A 23712-nucleotide genomic window follows, 5' to 3' on the forward strand; every position below is an offset into this window, starting at 1 on the left:
AGACAGACTGAAAGAGAGAGATGGAGACAGACTGAACGAGAGAGATGAGACAGACTGAAAGAGAGATGGAGACAGACTGAAAGAGAGAGATGGAGACAGACTGAAAGAGAGAGATGGAGACAGACTGAAAGAGACAGATGGAGACAGACTGAAAGAGAGAGATGGAGACAGACTGAAAGAGACAGATGGAGACAGACTGAAAGAGAGAGATGGAAACAGACTGAAGAGAGATGGAGACATACTGAAAGAGAGGGATGGAGACAGACTGAAAGAGAGAGATGGAGACAGACTGAAAGAGAGAGATGGAGACAGACTGAAGAGAGAGATGGAGACAGACTGAAAGAGAGAGATGGAGACAGACTGAAAGAGAGATGTGGAGACAGACTGAAAGAGAGAGATGGAGACAGACTGAAAGAGACAGATGGAGACAGACTGAAAGAGAGAGATGGAGACAGACTGAAAGAGAGAGATGGAGACAGACTGAAAGAGAGAGATGGAGGTAGACTGAACCGAGAGAGATGGAGACAGACTGAACGAGAGAGATGAGACAGACTGAAGAGAGAGATGGAGACAGACTGAAAGAGAGAGATGGAGACAGACTGAAAGAGAGATGTGGAGACAGACTGAAAGAGAGAGATGGAGACAGACTGAAAGAGACAGATGGAGACAGACTGAAAGAGAGAGATGGAGACAGACTGAAAGAGAGAGATGGAGACAGACTGAAAGAGAGAGATGGAGACAGACTGAAAGAGAGAGAGATGGAGACAGACTGAAAGAGAGAGATGGAGACAGACTGAAAGAGAGAGATGGAGACAGACTGAACGAGAGAGATGAGACAGACTGAAAGAGAGATGGAGACAGACTGAAAGAGAGAGATGGAGACAGACTGAAAGAGAGAGATGGAGACAGACTGAAAGAGACAGATGGAGACAGACTGAAAGAGAGAGATGGAGACAGACTGAAAGAGACAGATGGAGACAGACTGAAAGAGAGAGATGGAAACAGACTGAAGAGAGATGGAGACAGACTGAAAGAGAGAGATGGAGACAGACTGAAAGAGAGGGATGGAGACAGACTGAAAGAGAGAGATGGAGACAGACTGAATGAGATAGATGGAAACAGACTGAAGAGAGATGGAGTCAGACTGAAAGAGAGAGATGATGTCATTCAGTGGATGGGAGGTAGACTGAACCGAGAGAGATGGAGACAGACTGAAAGAGAGAGATGAGACAGACTGAAGAGAGAGATGGAGACAGACTGAAAGAGAGAGATGGAGACAGACTGAAAGAGACAGATGGAGACAGACTGAAAGAGAGAGATGGAGACAGACTGAAAGAGAGAGAGATGGAGACAGACTGAAAGAGAGAGATGGAGACAGACTGAAAGAGAGAGATGAGACAGACTGAAAGAGAGATGGAGACAGACTGAAAGAGAGATGGAGACAGACTGAAAGAGAGAGATGGAGACAGACTGAAAGAGACAGATGGAGACAGACTGAAAGAGAGAGATGGAGACAGACTGAAAGAGACAGATGGAGATAGACTGAAAGAGAGAGATGGAAACAGACTGAAGAGAGATGGAGACAGACTGAAAGAGAGGGATGGAGACAGACTGAAAGAGAGATGTGGAGACAGACTGAAAGAGAGAGATGGAGACAGACTGAAAGAGAGAGATGGAGACAGACTGAAAGAGAGAGATGGAGACAGACTGAAAGAGAGAGATGGAGACAGACTGAAAGAGAGAGATGATGTCATTCAGTGGATGGGAGGTAGACTGAACCGAGAGAGATGGAGACAGACTGAACGAGAGAGATGAGACAGACTGAAGAGAGAGATGGAGACAGACTGAAAGAGAGAGATGGAGACAGACTGAAAGAGAGATGTGGAGACAGACTGAAATAGAGAGATGGAGACAGACTGAAAGAGACAGATGGAGACAGACTGAAAGAGAGAGATGGAGACAGACTGAAAGAGAGAGATGGAGACAGACTGAAAGAGAGAGATGGAGACAGACTGAAAGAGAGAGAGATGGAGACAGACTGAAAGAGAGAGATGGAGACAGACTGAAAGAGAGAGATGAGACAGACTGAAAGAGAGATGGAGACAGACTGAAAGAGAGATGGAGACAGACTGAAAGAGAGAGATGGAGACAGACTGAAAGAGAGAGATGGAGACAGACTGAAAGAGACAGATGGAGACAGACTGAAAGAGAGAGATGGAGACAGACTGAAAGAGACAGATGGAGATAGACTGAAAGAGAGAGATGGAAACAGACTGAAGAGAGATGGAGACAGACTGAAAGAGAGGGATGGAGACAGACTGAAAGAGAGATGTGGAGACAGACTGAAAGAGAGAGATGGAGACAGACTGAAAGAGAGAGATGGAGACAGACTGAAAGAGAGAGATGGAGACAGACTGAAAGAGAGAGATGGAGACAGACTGAAAGAGAGAGATTATGTCATTCAGTGGATGGGAGGTAGACTGAACCGAGAGAGATGGAGACAGACTGAACGAGAGAGATGAGACAGACTGAAGAGAGAGATGGAGACAGACTGAAAGAGAGAGATGGAGACAGACTGAAAGAGAGATGTGGAGACAGACTGAAATAGAGAGATGGAGACAGACTGAAAGAGACAGATGGAGACAGACTGAAAGAGAGAGATGGAGACAGACTGAAAGAGAGAGATGGAGACAGACTGAAAGAGAGAGATGGAGACAGACTGAAAGAGAGAGAGATGGAGACAGACTGAAAGAGAGAGATGGAGACAGACTGAAAGAGAGAGATGAGACAGACTGAAAGAGAGAGATGGAGACAGACTGAAAGAGAGAGATGGAGACAGACTGAAAGAGAGAGATGGAGACAGACTGAAAGAGAGAGAGATGGAGACAGACTGAAAGAGAGAGATGGAGACAGACTGAAAGAGACAGATGGAGACAGACTGAAAGAGAGATGGAGACAGAGTCAGAAAGAGAGAGAATGCAGAGAGACTAGACTACTAACCTCTAAAAGGGATTGCCCAGTTATATTTTCAATCCCTGGTCCAATCACACTAAGAGTACTGTCCCTGGTCCTACCACACTTATAGTACTGTCCAGTTATATGGTCAATCCCTGGTCCTATCACACTTAGAGTACTGTCTGGTTATATGGTCAATCCCTGGTCCTATCACAGTTAGAGTACTGTCCCTGGTCCTACCACACTTAGAGTACTGTCTGGTTATATGGTCAATCCCTGGTCCTATCACACTTAGAGAACTGTCCAGTTATATAGTCAATCCCTGGTCCTATCACACTTAGAGTACTGTCCCTGGTCCTACCACACTTAGAGTACTGTCCCTGGTCCTATCACACTTAGAGAACTGTCTGGTTATATGGTCAATCCCTGGTCCTATCACACTTAGAGTACTGTCCCTGGTCCTATCACACTTAAGAGTATTGTCCAGTTACATGGTCAATCCCTGGTCCAATCACACTTCGAGTACTGTCCAGTTACATGGTCAATCCCTGGTCCAATCACACTTCGAGTACTGTCCAGTTACATGGTCAATCCCTGGTCCTATCACACTTAGAGGACTGTCCAGTTATATGGTCAATCCCTGGTCCTATCACACTTAGAGCACTGTCCCTGCTCCTATCACACTTAGAGTACTGTCCCTGTTCCTATCACACTTAGAGTACTGTCCCTGGTCCTATCACACTTAGAGTACTGTCCCTGGTCCTATCACACTTAGAGTACTGTCCAGTTATATGGTCAATCCCTGGTCCTATCACATTTAGAGTACTGTCCCTGGTCCTATCACACTTATAGTACTGTCCCTGGTCCTATCACACTTATAGTACTGTCCCTGGTCCTATCACACTTAGAGTACTGTCCAGTTATATATAATAATATAATAATATATGCCATTTAGCAGACGCTTTTATCCAAAGCGACTTACAGTCATGTGTGCGTACATTCTACGTATGGGTGGTCCCGGGGATCGAACCCACTACCCTGGCGTAACAAGCGCCATGCTCTACCAACTGAGCTACAGAAGGACCATATGATCTGCAGCAAAGATATAAAAAAGCTCCAAATGCCTCAAAACAGGGCTGCCAGATTATCTCGAGCCATAGTTGAATAGAACTCTTTACCATCCATATTTCACAGGCAAATGTAAATCTACCTTCAAGAAAAAAATGTAAGAACATCTAATGTGACAGATCATATGACTGGACAGGAAATAGACAGAACATCTAATGTGATAGACCATATGACTGGACAGGAAATAAACAGAACATCTAATGTGATAGACCATATGACTGGACAGGAAATAGACAGCACATCTAATGTGATAGACCATATGACTGGACAGGAAATAGACAGCACATCTAATGTGATAGACCATATGACTGGACAGGAAATAGACAGCACATCTAATGTGATAGACCATATGACTGGACAGGAAATAGACATAACATCTAATGTGATAGACCATATGACTGGACAGGAAATAGACAGCACATCTAATGTGATAGACCATATGACTGGACAGGAAATAGACATAACATCTAATGTGATAGACCATATGACTGGACAGGAAATAGACAGAACATCTAATGTGATAGACCATATGACTGGACAGGAAATAGAAAGCATGAACTGAATGCTAGATGTGTTAAATTCAGCTGACTCAGGAGTACAGTGTGCAGTGATGTGTCCTATAAGGAGCATGGCCAAATGGTAAATTACATCTATACACCCGAGAGCACCATTACCTGCTGAAAAGATATGAATGAATGTATTTTAATTTATTATGGATCACCATTAGTTCCTGTCAAGGCAGCAGCTACTCTTCCTGGGGTTTATTATGGACCCCCATTAGTTCCTGCCAAGGCATCAGCTACTCTTCCTGGGGTTTATTATGGTTCCCCATTTGTTCCTGCCGAGGCAGCAGCTACTCTTCCTGGGGTTTATTTTGGATCCCCATTAGTTCCTGCCAAGGCAGCAGCTACTCTTCCTGGGGTTTATTATGGATCCCCATTAGTTCCTGCCAAGGCAGCAGCTACTCTTCCTGGGGTTTATTTTGGATCCCCATTAGTTCCTGCCAAGGCAGCAGCTACTCTTCCTGGGGTCCAGCTACACTAATGTATTTATATACAATTTAAAATATTACATGACATTACATTTCATAACACTTTTCACAACACATTAATTGTTCCCTCAGACCACTACTCTGCCATTACATATCTACAATACAAAATTAATGTGTACGTGTGTGTAGAGTGCGTGTCTGTGCCTGTGTGTGTGTCTCTTCACAGTCCCCGCTGTTCCATAGGGTGCATTTGTATCTGTTTTTTAACTCTAATTCTACTGCTGCATCAGTTACTTGAAGTGGAATAGAGTTTCCATGTCGTCATGGCTCTATGCAGTACTGTGTGCCTCCCATAGTCTGTTCTGGACTTGGGGACTGTGAAGAGAGCTCTTGTGGCATGTCTTGTGGGGCATGCATGGATGCCCGAGCTGTGTGCCAGTAGTGTAAAGAGACAGCTCAGTGCATTCAGCATGTCAACACTTCTTAAAAAACAATTAGTGAGGAAGTCAATCTCTCCTCTATTTTGAGCCATGAGAGATTGGCATGCACATCTCCGTGTACATTAAGGGCAAGCCGTGTTTCCCTGTCTAAGCTCATTTAAATGTTCCTAAATTCCTCTTTGCGGCACCTGACCACAAGATTGAACAGTAGTCCAGGTGTGACTAAACTAGAGCCTGTAGGACCTTCCTTGTTCGTGCTGTTAAGAAGGCAGAGCAGCGCTTTATTATGGACAGACTTCTCCCCATCTTAGCTACTGTAGTATCAATATGTTTTGACCATGACAGTTTACAATCCAGGGTTACTCCAAGCAGTTTAGTCACCTCCACTTGCTCAATTTCCACATGATTCATTATTGATTAGTTGAGGTTTAGCATTTAGTGAATGATTTGTCCCAAATACAGTGCTTTTAGTTTTAGAAATATTTAGTCCTTCCATTCTGAAACTAACTTCATCTCTGTGTTAAGTGTTGCTATAGGCCCAATAGATGATCACCTCATACTGGCTTTGCTTTTAATTTAATTTTTTAATTTTACCTTTATTTAACCAGGCAAGTCAGTTAAGAACAGATTCTTATTTTCAATGACGGCCTGGGAACAGTGGGTTAACTGCCTGTTCAGGGGCAGAACGACAGATGTCAGCTCGGGGGTTTGAACTCGCAACCTTCCGGTTACTAGTCCAACGCTCTAACCACTAGGCTACCCTGCCGCCTCTATGCTCTAACCACTAGGCTAGAGCGTAGAGCGTGCTTGAATTTATAGATGTATAGAATCAATCTTTAGGATGTTTTTAACATAAATCTTCAATAATGTTTCAACCGGAGAATTCCTTTGTCTGTAGAATTGCAATGGAACGCAAGCTACCTCTCACAGGCGCGCGTGATCAGGCCATGCACTCTGCCAGACATTTAAGTCATTTAGCAGACGCTCTTATCCAGAGCGACTTACAAATTGGTGCATTCACCTTATGACATCCAGTGGAACAGCCACTTTACAATAGTGCATCTAAATATTTTAAGGGGGGGGGGGGTAGAAGGATTACTTTATCCTATCCTAGGTATTCCTTAAAGAGGTGGGGTTTCAGGTGTCTCCGGAAGGTGGTGATTGACTCCGCTGTCCAGACCTCTGACTCATTCAGCTCTCATTTTCCCCTCCTTCACAGTAGAAGCATCAAACAAGGTTCTAAAGACTGTTGACATCTAGTGGAAGCCTTTGGAAGTGCAATATGACCCCATGGACACTGTATCTTGGATAGGCAATGACCTGAAAAACTACAAACCTCAGATTTCCCACTTCCTGTTTGGATTTTTTCATCCAAGCTACTCAATACTGCTAATACTAATAATGTATACTAATACTTAACTATTTACAATATTCTGCTAGAATACTTTCTCAGGAACATGCACCCTGCTATTTAGTAAACTGGTTATTTAATGTTTCCAAACCTCGGGTTATTATTAGAGTTACAACTAATACTGTATCCTATATTTCAATATTACAGTAATAATGCAATACCCTACTGTATATCTCAATTTGATCCTCCTAACCTGACAAGTCGACCCACTCGATCAGGATGTCCTAACACACCCGTCTTGTTTAGTAGTTTCTCTCTCTCTCTCTCTCTCTCTCTCTCTCTCTCTCTCTCTCTCTCTCTCTCTCTCTCTCTCTCTCTCTCTCTCTCTCTCTCTCTCTCTCTCTCTCTCTCTCTCTCTCTCTCACTCTCTCTGTCTCTCTCTCACTCTCTCTCTCACTCTCTCTCTCTCTCTCTCTCTCTTGCTCTCTCTCTCTCTCTCTCTCACTCTCTCTCTCTCTCTCTCTCTCTCTCTTGCTCTCTCACTCTCTCTCTCTCTCTCTCTCTCTCTCTCTCTCTCTCTCTCTCTCTCTCTGTCTCTCTCTCTCTCACTCTCTCTCTCTCTCTCTCTCTCTCTTGCTCTCTCACTCTCTCTCTCTCGCTCTCTCTCTCTTGCTCTCTCTCTCTCTCACTCTCTCTCTCTCTCTCTCTCTCTCTCTCTCTCTCTCTCTCTCTCTCTCTCTCTCTCTCTCTCTCTCTCTCTCTCTCTCTCTCTCTCTCTCTCTCTCTCACTCTCTCTCGCTCTCTCTCTCTCTCTCTCTTGCTCTCTCTCTCTCTCTCTCTCTCTCTATCCCTCTTACTAAAGCATAGTCTAAATTGAAATCAAATCAAAACGTATTATTGGTCTCTCACACAGATTTGCATATGTCATCGCAGGTGCAGCGAAATGCTTGTGTTTGTATCAGTAACAGTGAAGTGAATGTATATGACCCTGTGTTCCTGTCTCTGTGTGTCCCAGATCCTGGAGAAGAGTATGCGTGTGGAGTGTAACTGTCACGGAGTGTCAGGATCCTGCACCACTAGAACGTGTTGGACCACGTTGCCTATGCTCCGCCAGCTGGGCTACATGCTGAGGGACAAGTACAACCAGGCCGTGCACGTAGAACCGGTACGCGCCACGCGACACAAACGACCCACCTTCCTGAAGGTCAAGAAGGCCCACTCCTACAGGAAGCCCATGGACACAGACTTGGTGTACGTAGAGAGGAGCCCTAACTACTGCGAGGCTGACCTGGTCACGGGCAGCATGGGTACCCACGGGAGGTCATGTAACAAGACAGCCCAACAGACTAATGGCTGTGACCTGATGTGTTGTGGACGAGGTTACGACACTCACCAGTACTCTAGAGTCTGGCAGTGCAACTGCAACTTTCTCTGGTGCTGCTATGTGAAATGTAATACCTGCAGAGAGAGGACAGAGGTATACACCTGTAAATAAGAGTTATATGTGGGTTACAGTGTCTTATCATTTAGGGGGGTGGAGACTTCACTAGTCTCTTTAGTGACTTATCATTTAGGGGGGTGGAGACTTCACTAGTCTCCTTAGTATCTTATCATTTAGGGGGTGGAGACTTCACTAGTCTCCTTAGTATCTTATCATTTAGGGGGTGGAGACTTCACTAGTCTTTTTAGTATCTTATCATTTAGGGGGGTGGAGACTTCACTAGTCTTTTTAGTATCTTATCATTTAGGGGGGTGGAGACTTCACTAGTCTCTTTAGTATCTTATCATTTAGGGGGGTGGAGACTTCACTAGTCTTTTTAGTATCTTATCATTTAGGGGGATGGAGACTTCACTAGTCTTTTTAGTATCTTATCATTTAGGGGGGTGGAGACTTCACTATTCTCCTTAGTATCTTATAATTTAGGGGGGTGGAGACTTCACTAGTCTCCTTAGTATCTTATCTCATACATCTCTCCCCAGAACCTAATCCAGGTCTGAGAGAGAGAGGCATATTTCAGTGATAGGGATGTCTGTGGCTGACATGCATGTTACAATGACAGGAGTGGAGAGTAAGAGATGTATGGTATCTTCTGGTCTGTTCATGGACATACTGCTTACTCTGTTGACCCAGAGCAGGACAGTACTACATGTGCTACTGGACTACTACAACACTGGACTACTATTGTACAAACGCCCTGCTCCTTCAGTCACAAGCTGCTCCTTCGAGCCGGATGATAGACTGCCCTTATCACTGCTTTAATGGCCCAGAACTGGACAATAGAACAAAATGATACACGCTGTGATTTACTGGAGCTAGCTATGTGAACTCAAGTTTATACACTGGACCTGTACTTACTGTAAGAGTGGAAGATGATTTGTGACGTTTATGCAACTAGCTACATCACATTCAAACTTGAAAAATCTAACGTTCTTAAAACTAATTTAACAGAATACACCACGGCCAATCAGATGCAGCTTCTTCTCGATGAAGGAGTTAGTTCTGTGAATCTGATCGATTCACATAAAATAAGTAGTTTTGGGACAAAAAAAGCTACAAGATTGTTAACTGCTGAACTGGAGGGTCAGGGTGTATTTCTATTTATTATGGATCCCCATTAGTTCCTGCCAAGGCAGCAGCTACTCTTCCTGGGGTTTATTATGGATCCCCATTAGTTCCTGCCAAGGCAGCAGCTACTCTTCCTGGGGTTTATTATGGATCCCCATTAGTTCCTGCCAAGGCAGCAGCTACTCTTCCTGGGGTTTATTATGGATCCCCATTAGTTCCTGCCAAGGCAGCAGCTACTCTTCCTGGGGTTTATTATGGATCCCCATTAGTTCCTGCCAAGGCAGCAGCTACTCTTCCTGGGGTTTATTACGGATCCCCATTAGTTCCTGCCAAGGCGGCAGCTACTCTTCCTGGGGTTTATTATGGATCCCCATTAGTTCTTGCCAAGGCAGCAGCTATTCTTCCTGTGGTTTATTATGGATCCCCATTTGTTCCTGCCAAGACAGCAGGTACTCTTCCTGGGGTTTATTATGGATCCCAATTAGTTCCTGCCAAGGCAGCAGCTACTCGTCATGGGGTTTATTATGGATCCCCATTAGTTCCTGCCAAGGCAGCAGCTACTCTTCCTGTGGTTTATTATGGATCCCCATTAGTTCCTGCCAAGGCAGCAGCTACTCTTCCTGGGGTTTATTATGGATCCCCATTAGTTCCTGCCAAGGCAGCAGCTACTCTTCCTGGGGTTTATTATGGATCCCCATTAGTTCCTGCCAAGGCAGCAGCTACTCTTCCTGGGGTTTATTATGGATCCCCATTAGTTCCTGCCAAGGCAGCAGCTACTCTTCCTGGGGTTTATTATGGATCCCCATTAGTTCCTGCCAAGGCAGCAGCTACTCTTCCTGGGGTTTATTATGGATCCCCATTAGTTCCTGCCAAGGCAGCAAGTACTCTTCCTGGGGTTTATTATGGATCCCCATTAGTTCCTGCCAAGGCAGCAGCTACTCTTCCTGGGGTTTATTATGGATCCCCATTAGTTCCTGCCAAGGCAGCAGCTACTCTTCCTGGGGTTTATTATGGATCCCCATTAGTTCCTGCCAAGGCAGCAGCTACTCTTCCTGGGGTTTATTATGGATCCCCATTAGTTCCTGCCAAGGCAGCAGCTAGTCTTCCTGGGGTTTAGATGACCAACCTTACTGTCTGTATCTCTGATCTTACTGACTGTTGCCTTACTGTTTGGTACCTGTCTGCCAAGACTAAACTATTCTTATTCCAAAATACATTTTTCCCGTTGTTGACATTGTTTAATAGAATATATTTTGCAAGAGACTATTTTTATATGAATATTTTATTTATTTCTTTGTGTAATATACCCTCCTCTCAGCCCCTGTTGTAACTGTTGGAGTTCAGTAAAGACAGGACAATAAGGTAGTTTGAGTTTGGTTAGGTAATGTTTTATCATGTCTGATGGTGACAAAGTTTGACCAAAAACCAACTGAACCACACAATGTCTGACTCTAAAGAACCTGACCAACTGAAACACAACATGTCTGACTCTAAAGAACCTGACCAACTGAAACACCAAATGTCTGACTCTAAAGAATCTGACCAACTGAAACACCAAATGTCTGACTCTAAAGAACCTGACCACCTGAAACACAAAATGTCTGACTCTAAAGAACCTGACCAACTGAAACACCAAATGTCTGACTCTAAAGAACCTGACCAACTGAAACACCAAATGTCTGACTCTAAAGAACCTGACCAACTGAAACACCAAATGTCTGACTCTAAAGAACCTGACCAACTGAAACACCAAATGTCTGACTCTAAAGAACCTGACCAACTGAAACACCAAATGTCTGACTCTAAAGAACCTGACCAACTGAAACACCAAATGTCTGACTCTAAAGAACCTGACCAACTGAAACACCAAATGTCTGACTCTAAAGAACCTGACCAACTGAAACACCAAATGTCTGACTCTAAAGAATCTGACCAACTGAAACACAAAATGTCTGACTCTAAAGAACCTGACCAACTGAAACACCAAATGTCTGACTCTAAAGAACCTGACCAACTGAAACACACAATGTCTGACTCTAAAGAACCTGACCAACTGAAACACAAAATGTCTGACTCTAAAGAACCTGACCAACTGAAACACCAAATGTCTGACTCTAAAGAACCTGACCAACTGAAACACAAAATGTCTGACTCTAAAGAATCTGACCAACTGAAACACCAAATGTCTGACTCTAAAGAACCTGACCAACTGAAACACCAAATGTCTGACTCTAAAGAACCTGACCAACTGAAACACCAAATGTCTGACTCTAAAGAACCTGACCAACTGAAACACACAATGTCTGACTCTAAAGAATCTGCAACCAGGACGTCATCCTGATTACAGGGAGCTTCATACTGAACTGATATTTTACCAAACTGATAATAGTTGATGTCTGTATTGTCATGTCTGATCTAACAGAAATATGATGTTCTGTTTAAGTATTAATAAACCAACAGATAAATGTTATTTCCTGTGTTTGTCATTCTCACAGCCAGGTTGTTCAATTGTTAGAGATGACCTAGCGCTTGTCTAATCTGTATTGCTGAAGACCTGCATTATAGGACAAGTTCAATTTAAAGGTAGTTTCCGATTGAGCCGACAAATGAAGTGTTTACTTCAATGAAGTCTCCGCGAACGCAGGAACATTGCCTTCGCCTTTCAATCATGCTACTGTGTGGATCTTCAGCACTACGGATTGAATCTAGACTGTAGACAGACTGCAACAGAAATCTAGGAAATCATCAGTCTCAATGTACTATTCAATTAGAAGGCTGATATTATATATATATATACAAGAAGGCAATGTGTCATTTGTAACAAAACAGTTGTAAATACTTTGTTATTGTTGTCTGTTTGTTCGACAGGTTTAAATGGCAATGTGAATAATCTCAGAACAAGAGTTTACTAGCTACAGTATGTGTATAATCTCAGAACAAGAGTTTAGTAGCTACAGTATGTGAATAATCTCAGAACAAGAGTTTAGTAGCTATGTGAATAATCTCAGAACAAGAGTTTAGTAGCTATGTGAATAATCTCAGAACAAGAGTTTACTAGCTCAGAACAAGAGTTTAGTAGTATGTGAATAATCTCAGAACAAGAGTTTAGTAGCTACAGTATGTGTATAATCTCAGAACAAGAGTTTAGTAGCTATGTGTATAATATCAGAACAAGAGTTTAGTAGCTACAGAACAAGAGTTTATAGCTACAGTATAATAATCTCAGAACAAGAGTTTAGTAGCTACAGTATGTGTATAATCTCAGAACAAGAGTTTAGTAGCTATGTGTATAATCTCAGAACAAGAGTTTAGTAGCTATGTGAATAATCTCAGAACAAGAGTTTAGTAGCTACAGTATGTGAATAATCTCAGAACAAGAGTTTAGTAGCTACAGTATGTGAATAATCTCAGAACAAGAGTTTAGTAGCTATGTGTATAATCTCAGAACAAGAGTTTAGTAGCTATGTGAATAATCTCAGAACAAGAGTTTAGTAGCTATGTGAATAATCTCAGAACAAGAGTTTAGTAGCTATGTGAATAATCTCAGAACAAGAGTTTAGTAGCTATGTGAATAATCTCAGAACAAGAGTTTAGTAGCTATGTGAATAATCTCAGAACAAGAGTTTAGTAGCTATGTGAATAATCTCAGAACAAGAGTTTAGTAGCTATGTGAATAATCTCAGAACAAGAGTTTAGTAGCTATGTGTATAATCTCAGAACAAGAGTTTACTAGCTACAGTATGTGTATAATCTCAGAACAAGAGTTTAGTAGCTACAGTATGTGTATAATCTCAGAACAAGAGTTTAGTAGCTATGTGTATAATATCAGAACAAGAGTTTAGTAGCTACAGTATGTGTATAATCTCCGAACAAGAGTTTAGTAGCTACAGTATGTGTATAATCTCAGAACAAGAGTTTAGTAGCTATGTGTATAATCTCAGAACAAGAGTTTAGTAGCTATGTGAATAATGTCAGAACAAGAGTTTAGTAGCTACAGTATGTGAATAATCTCAGAACAAGAGTTTAGTAGCTACAGTATGTGAATAATCTCAGAACAAGAGTTTAGTAGCTATGTGAATAATCTCAGAACAAGAGTTTAGTAGCTATGTGAATAATCTCAGAACAAGAGTTTAGTAGCTATGTGAATAATCTCAGAACAAGAGTTTAGTAGCTATGTGAATAATCTCAGAACAAGAGTTTAGTAGCTATGTGAATAATCTCAGAACAAGAGTTTAGTAGCTATGTGAATAATCTCAGAACAAGAGTTTAGTAGCTATGTGAATAATCTCAGAACAAGAGTTTAGTAGCTATGTGAATAATCTCAGAACAAGAGTTTAGTAGCTATGTGAATAATCTCAGAACAAGAGTTTAATCTCAGAACAAGAGTTTAGTAGCTATGTGAATAATCTCAGAACAAGAGTTTAGTAGCTATGTGAATAATCTCAGAACAAGAGTTTAGTAGAAATAATCAGAACAAGAGTTTAGTAGCTATGTGAATAATCTCAGAACAAGAGTTTAGTAGCTATGTGAATAATCTCAGAACAAGAGTTTAGTAGCTATGTGAATAATCTCAGAACAAGAGTTTAGTAGCTATGTGAATAATCTCAGAACAAGAGTTTAGTAGCTATGTGAATAATCTCAGAACAAGAGTTTAGTAGCTACTCAGAACAAGAGTTTAGTATATGTGAATAATCTCAGAACAAGAGTTTAGTAGCTATGTGAATAATCTCAGAACAAGAGTTTAGTAGCTACAGTATGTGAATAATCTCAGAACAAGAGTTTAGTAGCTATATGTGAATAATCTCAGAACAAGAGTTTAGTAGCTATGTGAATAATCTCAGAACAAGAGTTTAGTAGCTATGTGAATAATCTCAGAACAAGAGTTTAGTAGCTATGTGAATAATCTCAGAACAAGAGTTTAGTAGCTATGTGAATAATCTCAGAACAAGAGTTTAGTAGCTATGTGAATAATCTCAGAACAAGAGTTTAGTAGCTACAGTATGTGAATAATCTCAGAACAAGAGTTTAGTAGCTACAGTATGTGAATAATCTCAGAACAAGAGTTTAGTAGCTATGTGAATAATCTCAGAACAAGAGTTTAGTAGCTATGTGAATAATCTCAGAACAAGAGTTTAGTAGCTATGTGGATAATCTCAGAACAAGAGTTTAGTAGCTATGTGAATAATCTCAGAACAAGAGTTTAGTAGCTACAGTATGTGTATAATCTCCGAACAAGAGTTTAGTAGCTATGTGAATAATCTCAGAACAAGAGTTAAATAGCTATGTGAATAATCTCAGAACAAGAGTTTAGTAGCTATGTGAATAATCTCAGAACAAGAGTTTAGTAGCTATGTGAATAATCTCAGAACAAGAGTTTAGTAGCTATGTGAATAATCTCAGAACAAGAGTTTAGTAGCTATGTGTATAATCTCAGAACAAGAGTTTAGTAGCTATGTGAATAATCTCAGAACAAGAGTTTAGTAGCTATGTGAATAATCTCAGAACAAGAGTTTACTAGCTACAGTATGTGAATAATCTCACAGAACAAGAGTTTAGTAGCTATGTGTATAATCTCAGAACAAGAGTTTAGTAGCTATGTGAATAATCTCAGAACAAGAGTTTAGTAGCTATGTGAATAATCTCAGAACAAGAGTTTAGTAGCTATGTGTATAATCTCAGAACAAGAGTTTAGTAGCTATGTGAATAATCTCAGAACAAGAGTTTAGTAGCTACAGTATGTGTATAATCTCCGAACAAGAGTTTAGTAGCTATGTGTATAATCTCAGAACAAGAGTTTAGTAGCTACAGTATGTGAATAATCTCAGAACAAGAGTTTAGTAGCTATGTGAATAATCTCAGAACAAGAGTTTAGTAGCTATGTGAATAATCTCAGAACAAGAGTTTAGTAGCTACAGTATGTGAATAATCTCAGAACAAGAGTTTAGTAGCTATGTGAATAATCTCAGAACAAGAGTTTAGTAGCTATGTGAATAATCTCAGAACAAGAGTTTAGTAGCTACAGTATGTGAATAATCTCAGAACAAGAGTTTAGTAGCTATGTGAATAATCTCAGAACAAGAGTTTAGTAGCTATGTGAATAATCTCAGAACAAGAGTTTAGTAGCTACAGTATGTGAATAATCTCAGAACAAGAGTTTAGTAGTTATGTGTATAATCTCAGAACAAGAGTTTAGTAGCTATGTGAATAATCTCAGAACAAGAGTTTAGTAGCTATGTGAATAATCTCAGAACAAGAGTTTAGTAGCTATGTGAATAATCTCAGAACAAGAGTTTAGTAGCTATGTGAATAATCTCAGAACAAGAGTTTAGTAGCTACAGTATGTGTATAATCTCAGAACAAGAGTTTAGTAGCTATGTGAATAATCTCAGAACAAGAGTTTAGTAGCTATGTGAATAATCTCAGAACAAGAGTTTAGTAGCTATGTGAATAATCTCAGAACAAGAGTTTAGTAGCTATGTGAATAATCTCAGAACAAGAGTTTAGTAGCTACAGTATGTGTATAATCTCAGAACAAGAGTTTAGTAGCTATGTGAATAATCTCAGAACAAGAGTTTAGTAGCTATGTGTATAATCTCAGAACAAGAGTTTAGTAGCTACAGTATGTGAATAATCTCAGAACAAGAGTTTAGTAGCTACAGTATGTGTATAATCTCAGAACAAGAGATTAGTAGCTATGTGTATAATCTCAGAACAAGAGTTTAGTAGCTACAGTATGTGAATAATCTCAGAACAAGAGTTTAGTAGCTACAGTATAATCTCAGAACAAGAGTTTAGTAGCTATGTGAATAATCTCAGAACAAGAGTTTAGTAGCTATGTGAATAATCTCAGAACAAGAGTTTAGTAGCTATGTGTATAATCTCAGAACAAGAGTTTAGTAGCTACAGTATGTGAATAATCTCAGAACAAGAGTTTAGTAGCTACAGTATGTGAATAATCTCAGAACAAGAGTTTAGTAGCTATGTGTATAATCTCAGAACAAGAGTTTAGTAGCTATGTGAATAATCTCAGAACAAGAGTTTAGTAGCTATGTAAATACTCTCAGAACAAGAGTTTACTGTATGTATGACTAGAGGGCCAGAAAGCAGATGAGGAAAGTGGTAGTGTTGACATGGCAGGCTGGAGTAGAGAGTTGACATGAAAGGCTGGAGGAGAGAGTTGACATGGCAGTCTGGAGGAGAGAGTTGACATGGCAGGCTGGAGGAGAGAGTCGTCATGGCAGGCTGGAGGAGAGAGTTGACATGGCAGGCTGGAGGAGAGAGTTGACATGGCAGGCTGGAGTAGAGAGTTGACATGAAAGGCTGGAGGAGAGCATTGTCATGGTAGGCTGAGGAGGGGTTGTCATGGCAGGCTGGAGGAGAGTGTTGACATGGCAGGCTGGAGGAGGGCGCTGTCGTGGTTGGGTGGAGGAGAGCGTTGTCATGGCAGGCTGGAGGAGAGAGTTGTCATGGCAGGCTGGAGGAGAGAGTTGTCATGGTTGGCTGGAGGAGAGAGTTGTCATGGCAGGCTTGAGGAGAGAGTTGACATGGCAGGCTGGAGGAGAGTGTTGACATGGCAGGCTGGAGGAGAGAGTCGTCATGGCAGGCTGGAGGAGAGAGCTGTCGTGGCAGGCTGGAGTAGAGAGCTGTCATGGTTTGCTGGAGGAGAGAGTTGTCATGGCAGGCTGGAGGAGAGAGTTGTCATGGTTGGCTGGGGGAGAGAGTTGTCATGGTAAACTGGAGGAGAGAGAAGGTGAGTTCTAAGTATCAGAGTAAAATGGGCTAATTCAGTTGTGGATCTGAATGAGTCACAGCAGGAGGAAGAGAAGAGCAGGAGAAAGTATGGATGCTGTGGGGTGATATTCCCACATTAGGAGAGGATGCTGTGTGGTGATATTCCCAAATTAGGAGATGATGCTGTGGGGTGATATTCCCTCATTAGGAGAGGATGCTGTGGGGTGATATTCCCTCATTAGGAGAGGATGCTGTGGGGTGATATTCCCACATTAGGAGATGATGCTGTGGGGTGATATTCCCTCATTAGGAGATGATGCTGTGGGGTGATATTCCCTCATTAGGAGATGATGCTGTGGGGTGATATTCCCTCATTAGGAGATGATGCTGTGGGGTGATATTCCCTCATTAGGAGAGGATGCTGTGGGGTGATATTCCCTCATTAGGAGAGGATGCTGTGGGGTGATATTCCCACATTAGGAGATGATGCTGTGGGGTGATATTCCCTCATTAGGAGATGATGCTGTGGGGTGATATTCCCTCATTAGGAGATGATACTGTGGGGTGATATTCCCTCATTAGGAGATGATTCCGTGGGGTGATATTCCCTCATTAGGAGAGGATGCTGTGGGGTGATATTCCCACATTAGGAGATGATGCTGTGGGGTGATATTCCCTCATTAGGAGATGATGCTGTGGGGTGATATTCCCTCATTAGGAGAGGATGTTGTGGGGTGATATTCCCTCATTAGGAGATGATGCTTTGGGGTGATATTCCCTCATTAGGAGATGATGCTGTGGGGTGATATTCCCTCATTAGGAGATGATGCTGTGGGGTGATATTCCCTCATTAGGAGATGATGCTGTGGGGTGATATTCCCTCATTAGGAGAGGATGTTGTGGGGTGATATTCCCTCATTAGGAGATGATGCTTTGGGGTGATATTCCCTCATTAGGAGATGATGCTTTGGGGTGATATTCCCTCATTAGGAGATGATGCTGTGGGGTGATATTCCCTCATTAGGAGAGGATGCTGTGGGGTGATATTCCCTCATTAGGAGATGATGCTTTGGGGTGATATTCCCTCATTAGGAGAGGATGCTGTGGGGTGATATTCCCTCATTAGGAGAGGATGCTGTGGGGTGATATTCCCTCATTAGGAGATGATGCTTTGGGGTGATATTCCCTCATTAGGAGAGGATGCTGTGGGGTGATATTCCCTCATTAGGAGAGGATGCTGTGGGGTGATATTCCCTCATTAGGAGACGATGTTGTGGGGTGATATTCCCTCATTAGGAGAGGATGCTGTGGGGTGATATTCCCTCATTAGGAGACGATGTTGTGGGGTGATATTCCCTCATTAGGAGACGATGTTGTGGGGTGATATTCCCTCATTAGGAGATGATGCTGTGGGGTGATATTCCCTCATTAGGAGATGATGCTGTGGGGTGATATTCCCTCATTAGGAGATGATGCTGTGGGGTGATATTCCCTCATTAGGAGAGGATGCTGTGGGGTGATATTCCCTCATTAGGAGAGGATGCTGTGGGGTGATATTCCCACATTAGGAGATGATGCTGTGGGGTGATATTCCCTCATTAGGAGATGATGCTGTGGGGTGATATTCCCTCATTAGGAGATGATACTGTGGGGTGATATTCCCTCATTAGGAGATGATTCCGTGGGGTGATATTCCCTCATTAGGAGAGGATGCTGTGGGGTGATATTCCCACATTAGGAGATGATGCTGTGGGGTGATATTCCCTCATTAGGAGATGATGCTGTGGGGTGATATTCCCTCATTAGGAGAGGATGTTGTGGGGTGATATTCCCTCATTAGGAGATGATGCTTTGGGGTGATATTCCCTCATTAGGAGATGATGCTGTGGGGTGATATTCCCTCATTAGGAGAGGATGTTGTGGGGTGATATTCCCTCATTAGGAGATGATGCTTTGGGGTGATATTCCCTCATTAGGAGATGATGCTGTGGGGTGATATTCCCTCATTAGGAGATGATGCTGTGGGGTGATATTCCCTCATTAGGAGATGATGCTGTGGGGTGATATTCCCTCATTAGGAGAGGATGTTGTGGGGTGATATTCCCTCATTAGGAGAGGATGCTGTGGGGTGATATTCCCTCATTAGGAGAGGATGCTGTGGGGTGATATTCCCTCATTAGGAGACGATGTTGTGGGGTGATATTCCCTCATTAGGAGAGGATGTTGTGGGGTGATATTCCCTCATTAGGAGAGGATGTTGTGGGGTGATATTCCCTCATTAGGAGATGATTCCGTGGGGTGATATTCCTCATTAGGAGACGATGTTGTGGGGTGATATTCCCTCATTAGGAGAGGATGCTGTGGGGTGATATTCCCTCATTAGGAGATGATGCTGTGGGGTGATATTCCCTCATTAGGAGATGATGCTGTGGGGTGATATTCCCTCATTAGGAGAGGATGTTGTGGGGTGATATTCCCTCATTAGGAGATGATGCTTTGGGGTGATATTCCCTCATTAGGAGATGATGCTGTGGGGTGATATTCCCTCATTAGGAGAGGATGTTGTGGGGTGATATTCCCTCATTAGGAGATGATGCTTTGGGGTGATATTCCCTCATTAGGAGATGATGCTGTGGGGTGATATTCCCTCATTAGGAGATGATGCTGTGGGGTGATATTCCCTCATTAGGAGATGATGCTGTGGGGTGATATTCCCTCATTAGGAGAGGATGCTGTGGGGTGATATTCCCTCATTAGGAGATGATGCTGTGGGGTGATATTCCCTCATTAGGAGAGGATGCTGTGGGGTGATATTCCCTCATTAGGAGATGATGCTTTGGGGGCTGTTACTATTTCAGGGTGTTGTGCGAGTCGTGGGGACCTGAGCTTTGGGTTAATGGAGCTGGGTGCTGTAACACTGGGAGGCAGAAGGACTGGAGAAGCAGTAGCTGATCAGTGGGGTTTCACTCCTGTAGTTGATTGAGGCGGGTGGGGCGCTGAGCTGCATTGTGTAGAGCTGAGAGGAGAAGAGCTTTGCTAAGCTGCGGTGTGAATTACTCTGACATCTGATTTCATCACTGCTCACCCTGGTTGCCACAACAACTGCTAATCACCCACAAAAATGCTAAATGTTAACTGTGTTAAACCATAGGGGGGAGAAAGAGCGAAGGAGGGGAGGGGGAGAGGAGGAGGGGGAGGGGAGGGGAGAGGAGGAGGGGGAGAAAGAGAGAAGAGGGGGAGAAAGAGAGGAGGAGAAGAGGAGAAGGAGGGGAGGGGGACAAAGAGAGAAGAGGAGAAGGAGGTGAGGGGAGGGGGACAAAGAGAGAAGAGGGGGAGAAAGAGAGGAGGAGAAGAGGAGGAGGGGAGGGGGACAGAGAGAGAAGAGGGGGGAAAGAGAGGAGGAGAAGAGGAGAAGGAGGTCAGGGGAGGGGGACAGAGAGAGAAGAGGAGAGAGAAAGAGAAGAGGAGAAAGAGGGGAGGGGGACAGAGAGAGGGGGAGATGGAATGAGGGGAAGAAAGAGAAAGAAGGATAGGAAGCGAGAATAAGGATAGGAAGCGAGAAAGGGGGAGAAATTTTAAAAAGAAAGCTTTACAATGGTGAAAGATAATGTGTAGAAGAAGAGAGGATCTTAACTTCCTGAATAATCCTCAGCTCTTCTTCATTAGGGTTAGGGTATGGGCGCTTGGAGAAAACAGCTGGCCAAACAGACTAACAGACACCATGACTGGTTAGAGTAGTAACACAGGAACACCCAGGCTCTGTCTCTGTTGGTCTCCCAGACAAATTACATTATATTTCCAAGAGGAGCTGTGAATGAGATGTCACCACTATACTACGTAATTTAACAGATCTGGGCCTGTACTCATAATGTGGCTCAGAGTAGGACTGCTACATAGGATCAGCCCCCCCCCGAAATCAGAAGAGATTTAGCACAAAATCCGGAAGCATTCAACCGGGAGTACCAGAATGTTGCATCACTCTTAGAAAAAAAGGAGGTAAGTAGAACTGTACAGGGTTCTTCGGTTTGTCTACATGGGGGAACCCTTCGTGGTGCTGGGTGGAACCCTTTGCAGAGGGATCTAGAACCCTCTACGCAGGGTTCTTCATAGAACCCCCTGTGTATGGTTCTACCTACTCTACTATGGTTCTATCTACTCTACTAAGAATCATTTTATAATCTAATGTTTCTTCCAAGTACCGCCTATGAAGGGCTCCAGTGCAAACCCTTTATCTTTGTAGGGTTATTCCTAGAACCCTCTAAGAACTGGTAGAACCCACGGGCCTTATTAGCCTTTACAATGTAATGATTGACATTACATGTATCATAAGGCCTTTCTTTGAGGGCTTAGTTATTCCCTAACACAGTGGTGTTAGGAATCTCCTGGTTTACAGGCCACATTTGGCCTGCAAGTCACATTATGCTGGCTTGAAAAGTGATGTCCTATTGGAATCTAGTCAGAGTTTGGATATCCAACAAGTGAAATTGTTCATCACCTGCAACCTGCATTCAGGATAACTGTCAGGGAAGGGAAAATTGAATACTGAGACGACCTCGATCATCTCAACTGAAACAACCATCTCAGTAACAGAGGTGCAATACATCCAACTATTAACATATTGGTTTATTTTCAAAAAACGTTGTTATTTATCTTTGTGTAGCATAAAACGCATCAACCAATGCAAAAACATAGATATTACAGTAAAACAAACAATTATGAAAATCTCCCTGCAATAGAGCATGCTGGGAAATATTATATATGGTCCTATGTAGAACCCTTCTTGTCTTCCAAAGAATCATCAAATAACCTTTCCTTTGGTTCTTAGAATGTCAAAACTTCTAGGTCGACCACTTTGCCTTATGAAAAACCCTTGACCTCTAAAGTTATTTTGATCAAAACAGTTGTTGGTAGAACCCTATCCCGCCACACTGAACCCTTTTGGAAGCCTTTTTCTAAGGGTGTAATCAGATGTTTTTCACTAGGCTACTCCTAACTAACAGCAGTCAGTCACAGGTCTCAGCCTACTTCATCCTCTCATGTCTTCACATTCTCAACGACCTCAGAAAAACACTAAAGTATTCCGTCCAGCTACCACACAAGACACACCATTCCATTCTGTTACTACACAAGACATACCATTCCATTCTGCTACCATACCATTCCATTCTGCTACCACACAAGACATACCATTCCATTCTGTTACCACACAAGACATACCATTCCATTCTACTACCACACAAGACATACCATTCCATTCTGCTACCACACAAGACATACCATTCCATTCTGCTACCACACAAGACATACCATTCCATTCTACTACCACACAAGACATACCATTCCATTCTACTACCACACAAGACATACCATTCCATTCTGCTACCACACAAGACATACCATTCCATTCTGCTACCACACAAGACATGCCATTCCATTCTGCTACCACACAAGACATACCATTCCATTCTGCTACCACACAAGACATACCATTCCATTCTGCTACCACACAAGACATACCATTCCATTCTGCTACCACACAAGACATGCCATTCCATTCTGCTACCACACAAGACATACCATTCCATTCTGCTACCACACAAGACATACCATTCCATTCTACTACCACACAAGACATACCATTCCATTCTGCTACCACACAAGACATACCATTCCATTCTGCTACCACACAAGACATACCATTCCATTCTGCTACCACACAAGACATACCATTCCATTCTGCTACCACACAAGACATACCATTCCATTCTGCTACCACACAAGACATACCATTCCATTCTACTACCACACAAGACATACCATTCCATTCTGCTACCACACAAGACATACCATTCCATTCTGCTACCACACAAGACATACCATTCCATTCTGCTACCACACAAGACATACCATTCCATTCTGCTACCACACAAGACATACCATTCCATTCTACTACCACACAAGACATACCAGTCCAATCTGCTAGCACACAAGACATACCATTCTAGGCTGTTATAATTATGACAAGTGTACCATTCCATTCTGCTACCATACCATTCTAGGGTGTTATAATTAGTGATCCATATTACGTATTGGATCATAAAATAAATAGTGTTTACACGACCTTGTAGTTTACCAATAAAATGTAGGGTTAGGGTTAGGGGTTAGGGGTTAGCTTTAGGGGTTAGGTTTAGGGGTTAGGGTTAGGGGTTAGGGGTTAGGGGTAAGGTTAGGAGTTAGGGGTTAAGGTTAGGGGTTAGGGGTTAGGGTTAGGGTTAGGGGTTAGGGGTTAGGGTTAGGGGTTAGGGGTTAGGGTTAGGGGTTGGGGGTTAGGGTTAGGGGTTAGGGTTAGGGGATAGGGTTAGGGGTTAGGGGTTAGGGTTAGGGTGGCGTAGCAGTCGGACATGTGGCGTAGCAGTCGGACGTGTGTTTTGTCTTGTCCCGTCCTGTCTGGTGTAAATATAGTTTTCCTCGTTTTTTTCTGTATATATTTCGTACATATTTTAATCTCACTTTCCAACTATAGGCTGAATATACTCTCCTGCAACCCGCA

At 42.7% G+C, this 23712-nt stretch overlaps 1 pseudogene; it reads left to right on the top strand.

Annotated features, from left to right (window-relative positions):
* The window catches only part of LOC124018278, a 59654-nt pseudogene extending 51176 nt beyond the window's left edge, over positions 1–8478 (top strand).
* Positions 8479–23712: the final 15234 nt, after the last annotated feature.

The sequence above is a fragment of the Oncorhynchus gorbuscha genome, linkage group LG03 (genome assembly GCF_021184085.1).
Source record: "Oncorhynchus gorbuscha isolate QuinsamMale2020 ecotype Even-year linkage group LG03, OgorEven_v1.0, whole genome shotgun sequence".
In the NCBI taxonomy this organism is placed as follows: domain Eukaryota; kingdom Metazoa; phylum Chordata; class Actinopteri; order Salmoniformes; family Salmonidae; genus Oncorhynchus; species Oncorhynchus gorbuscha.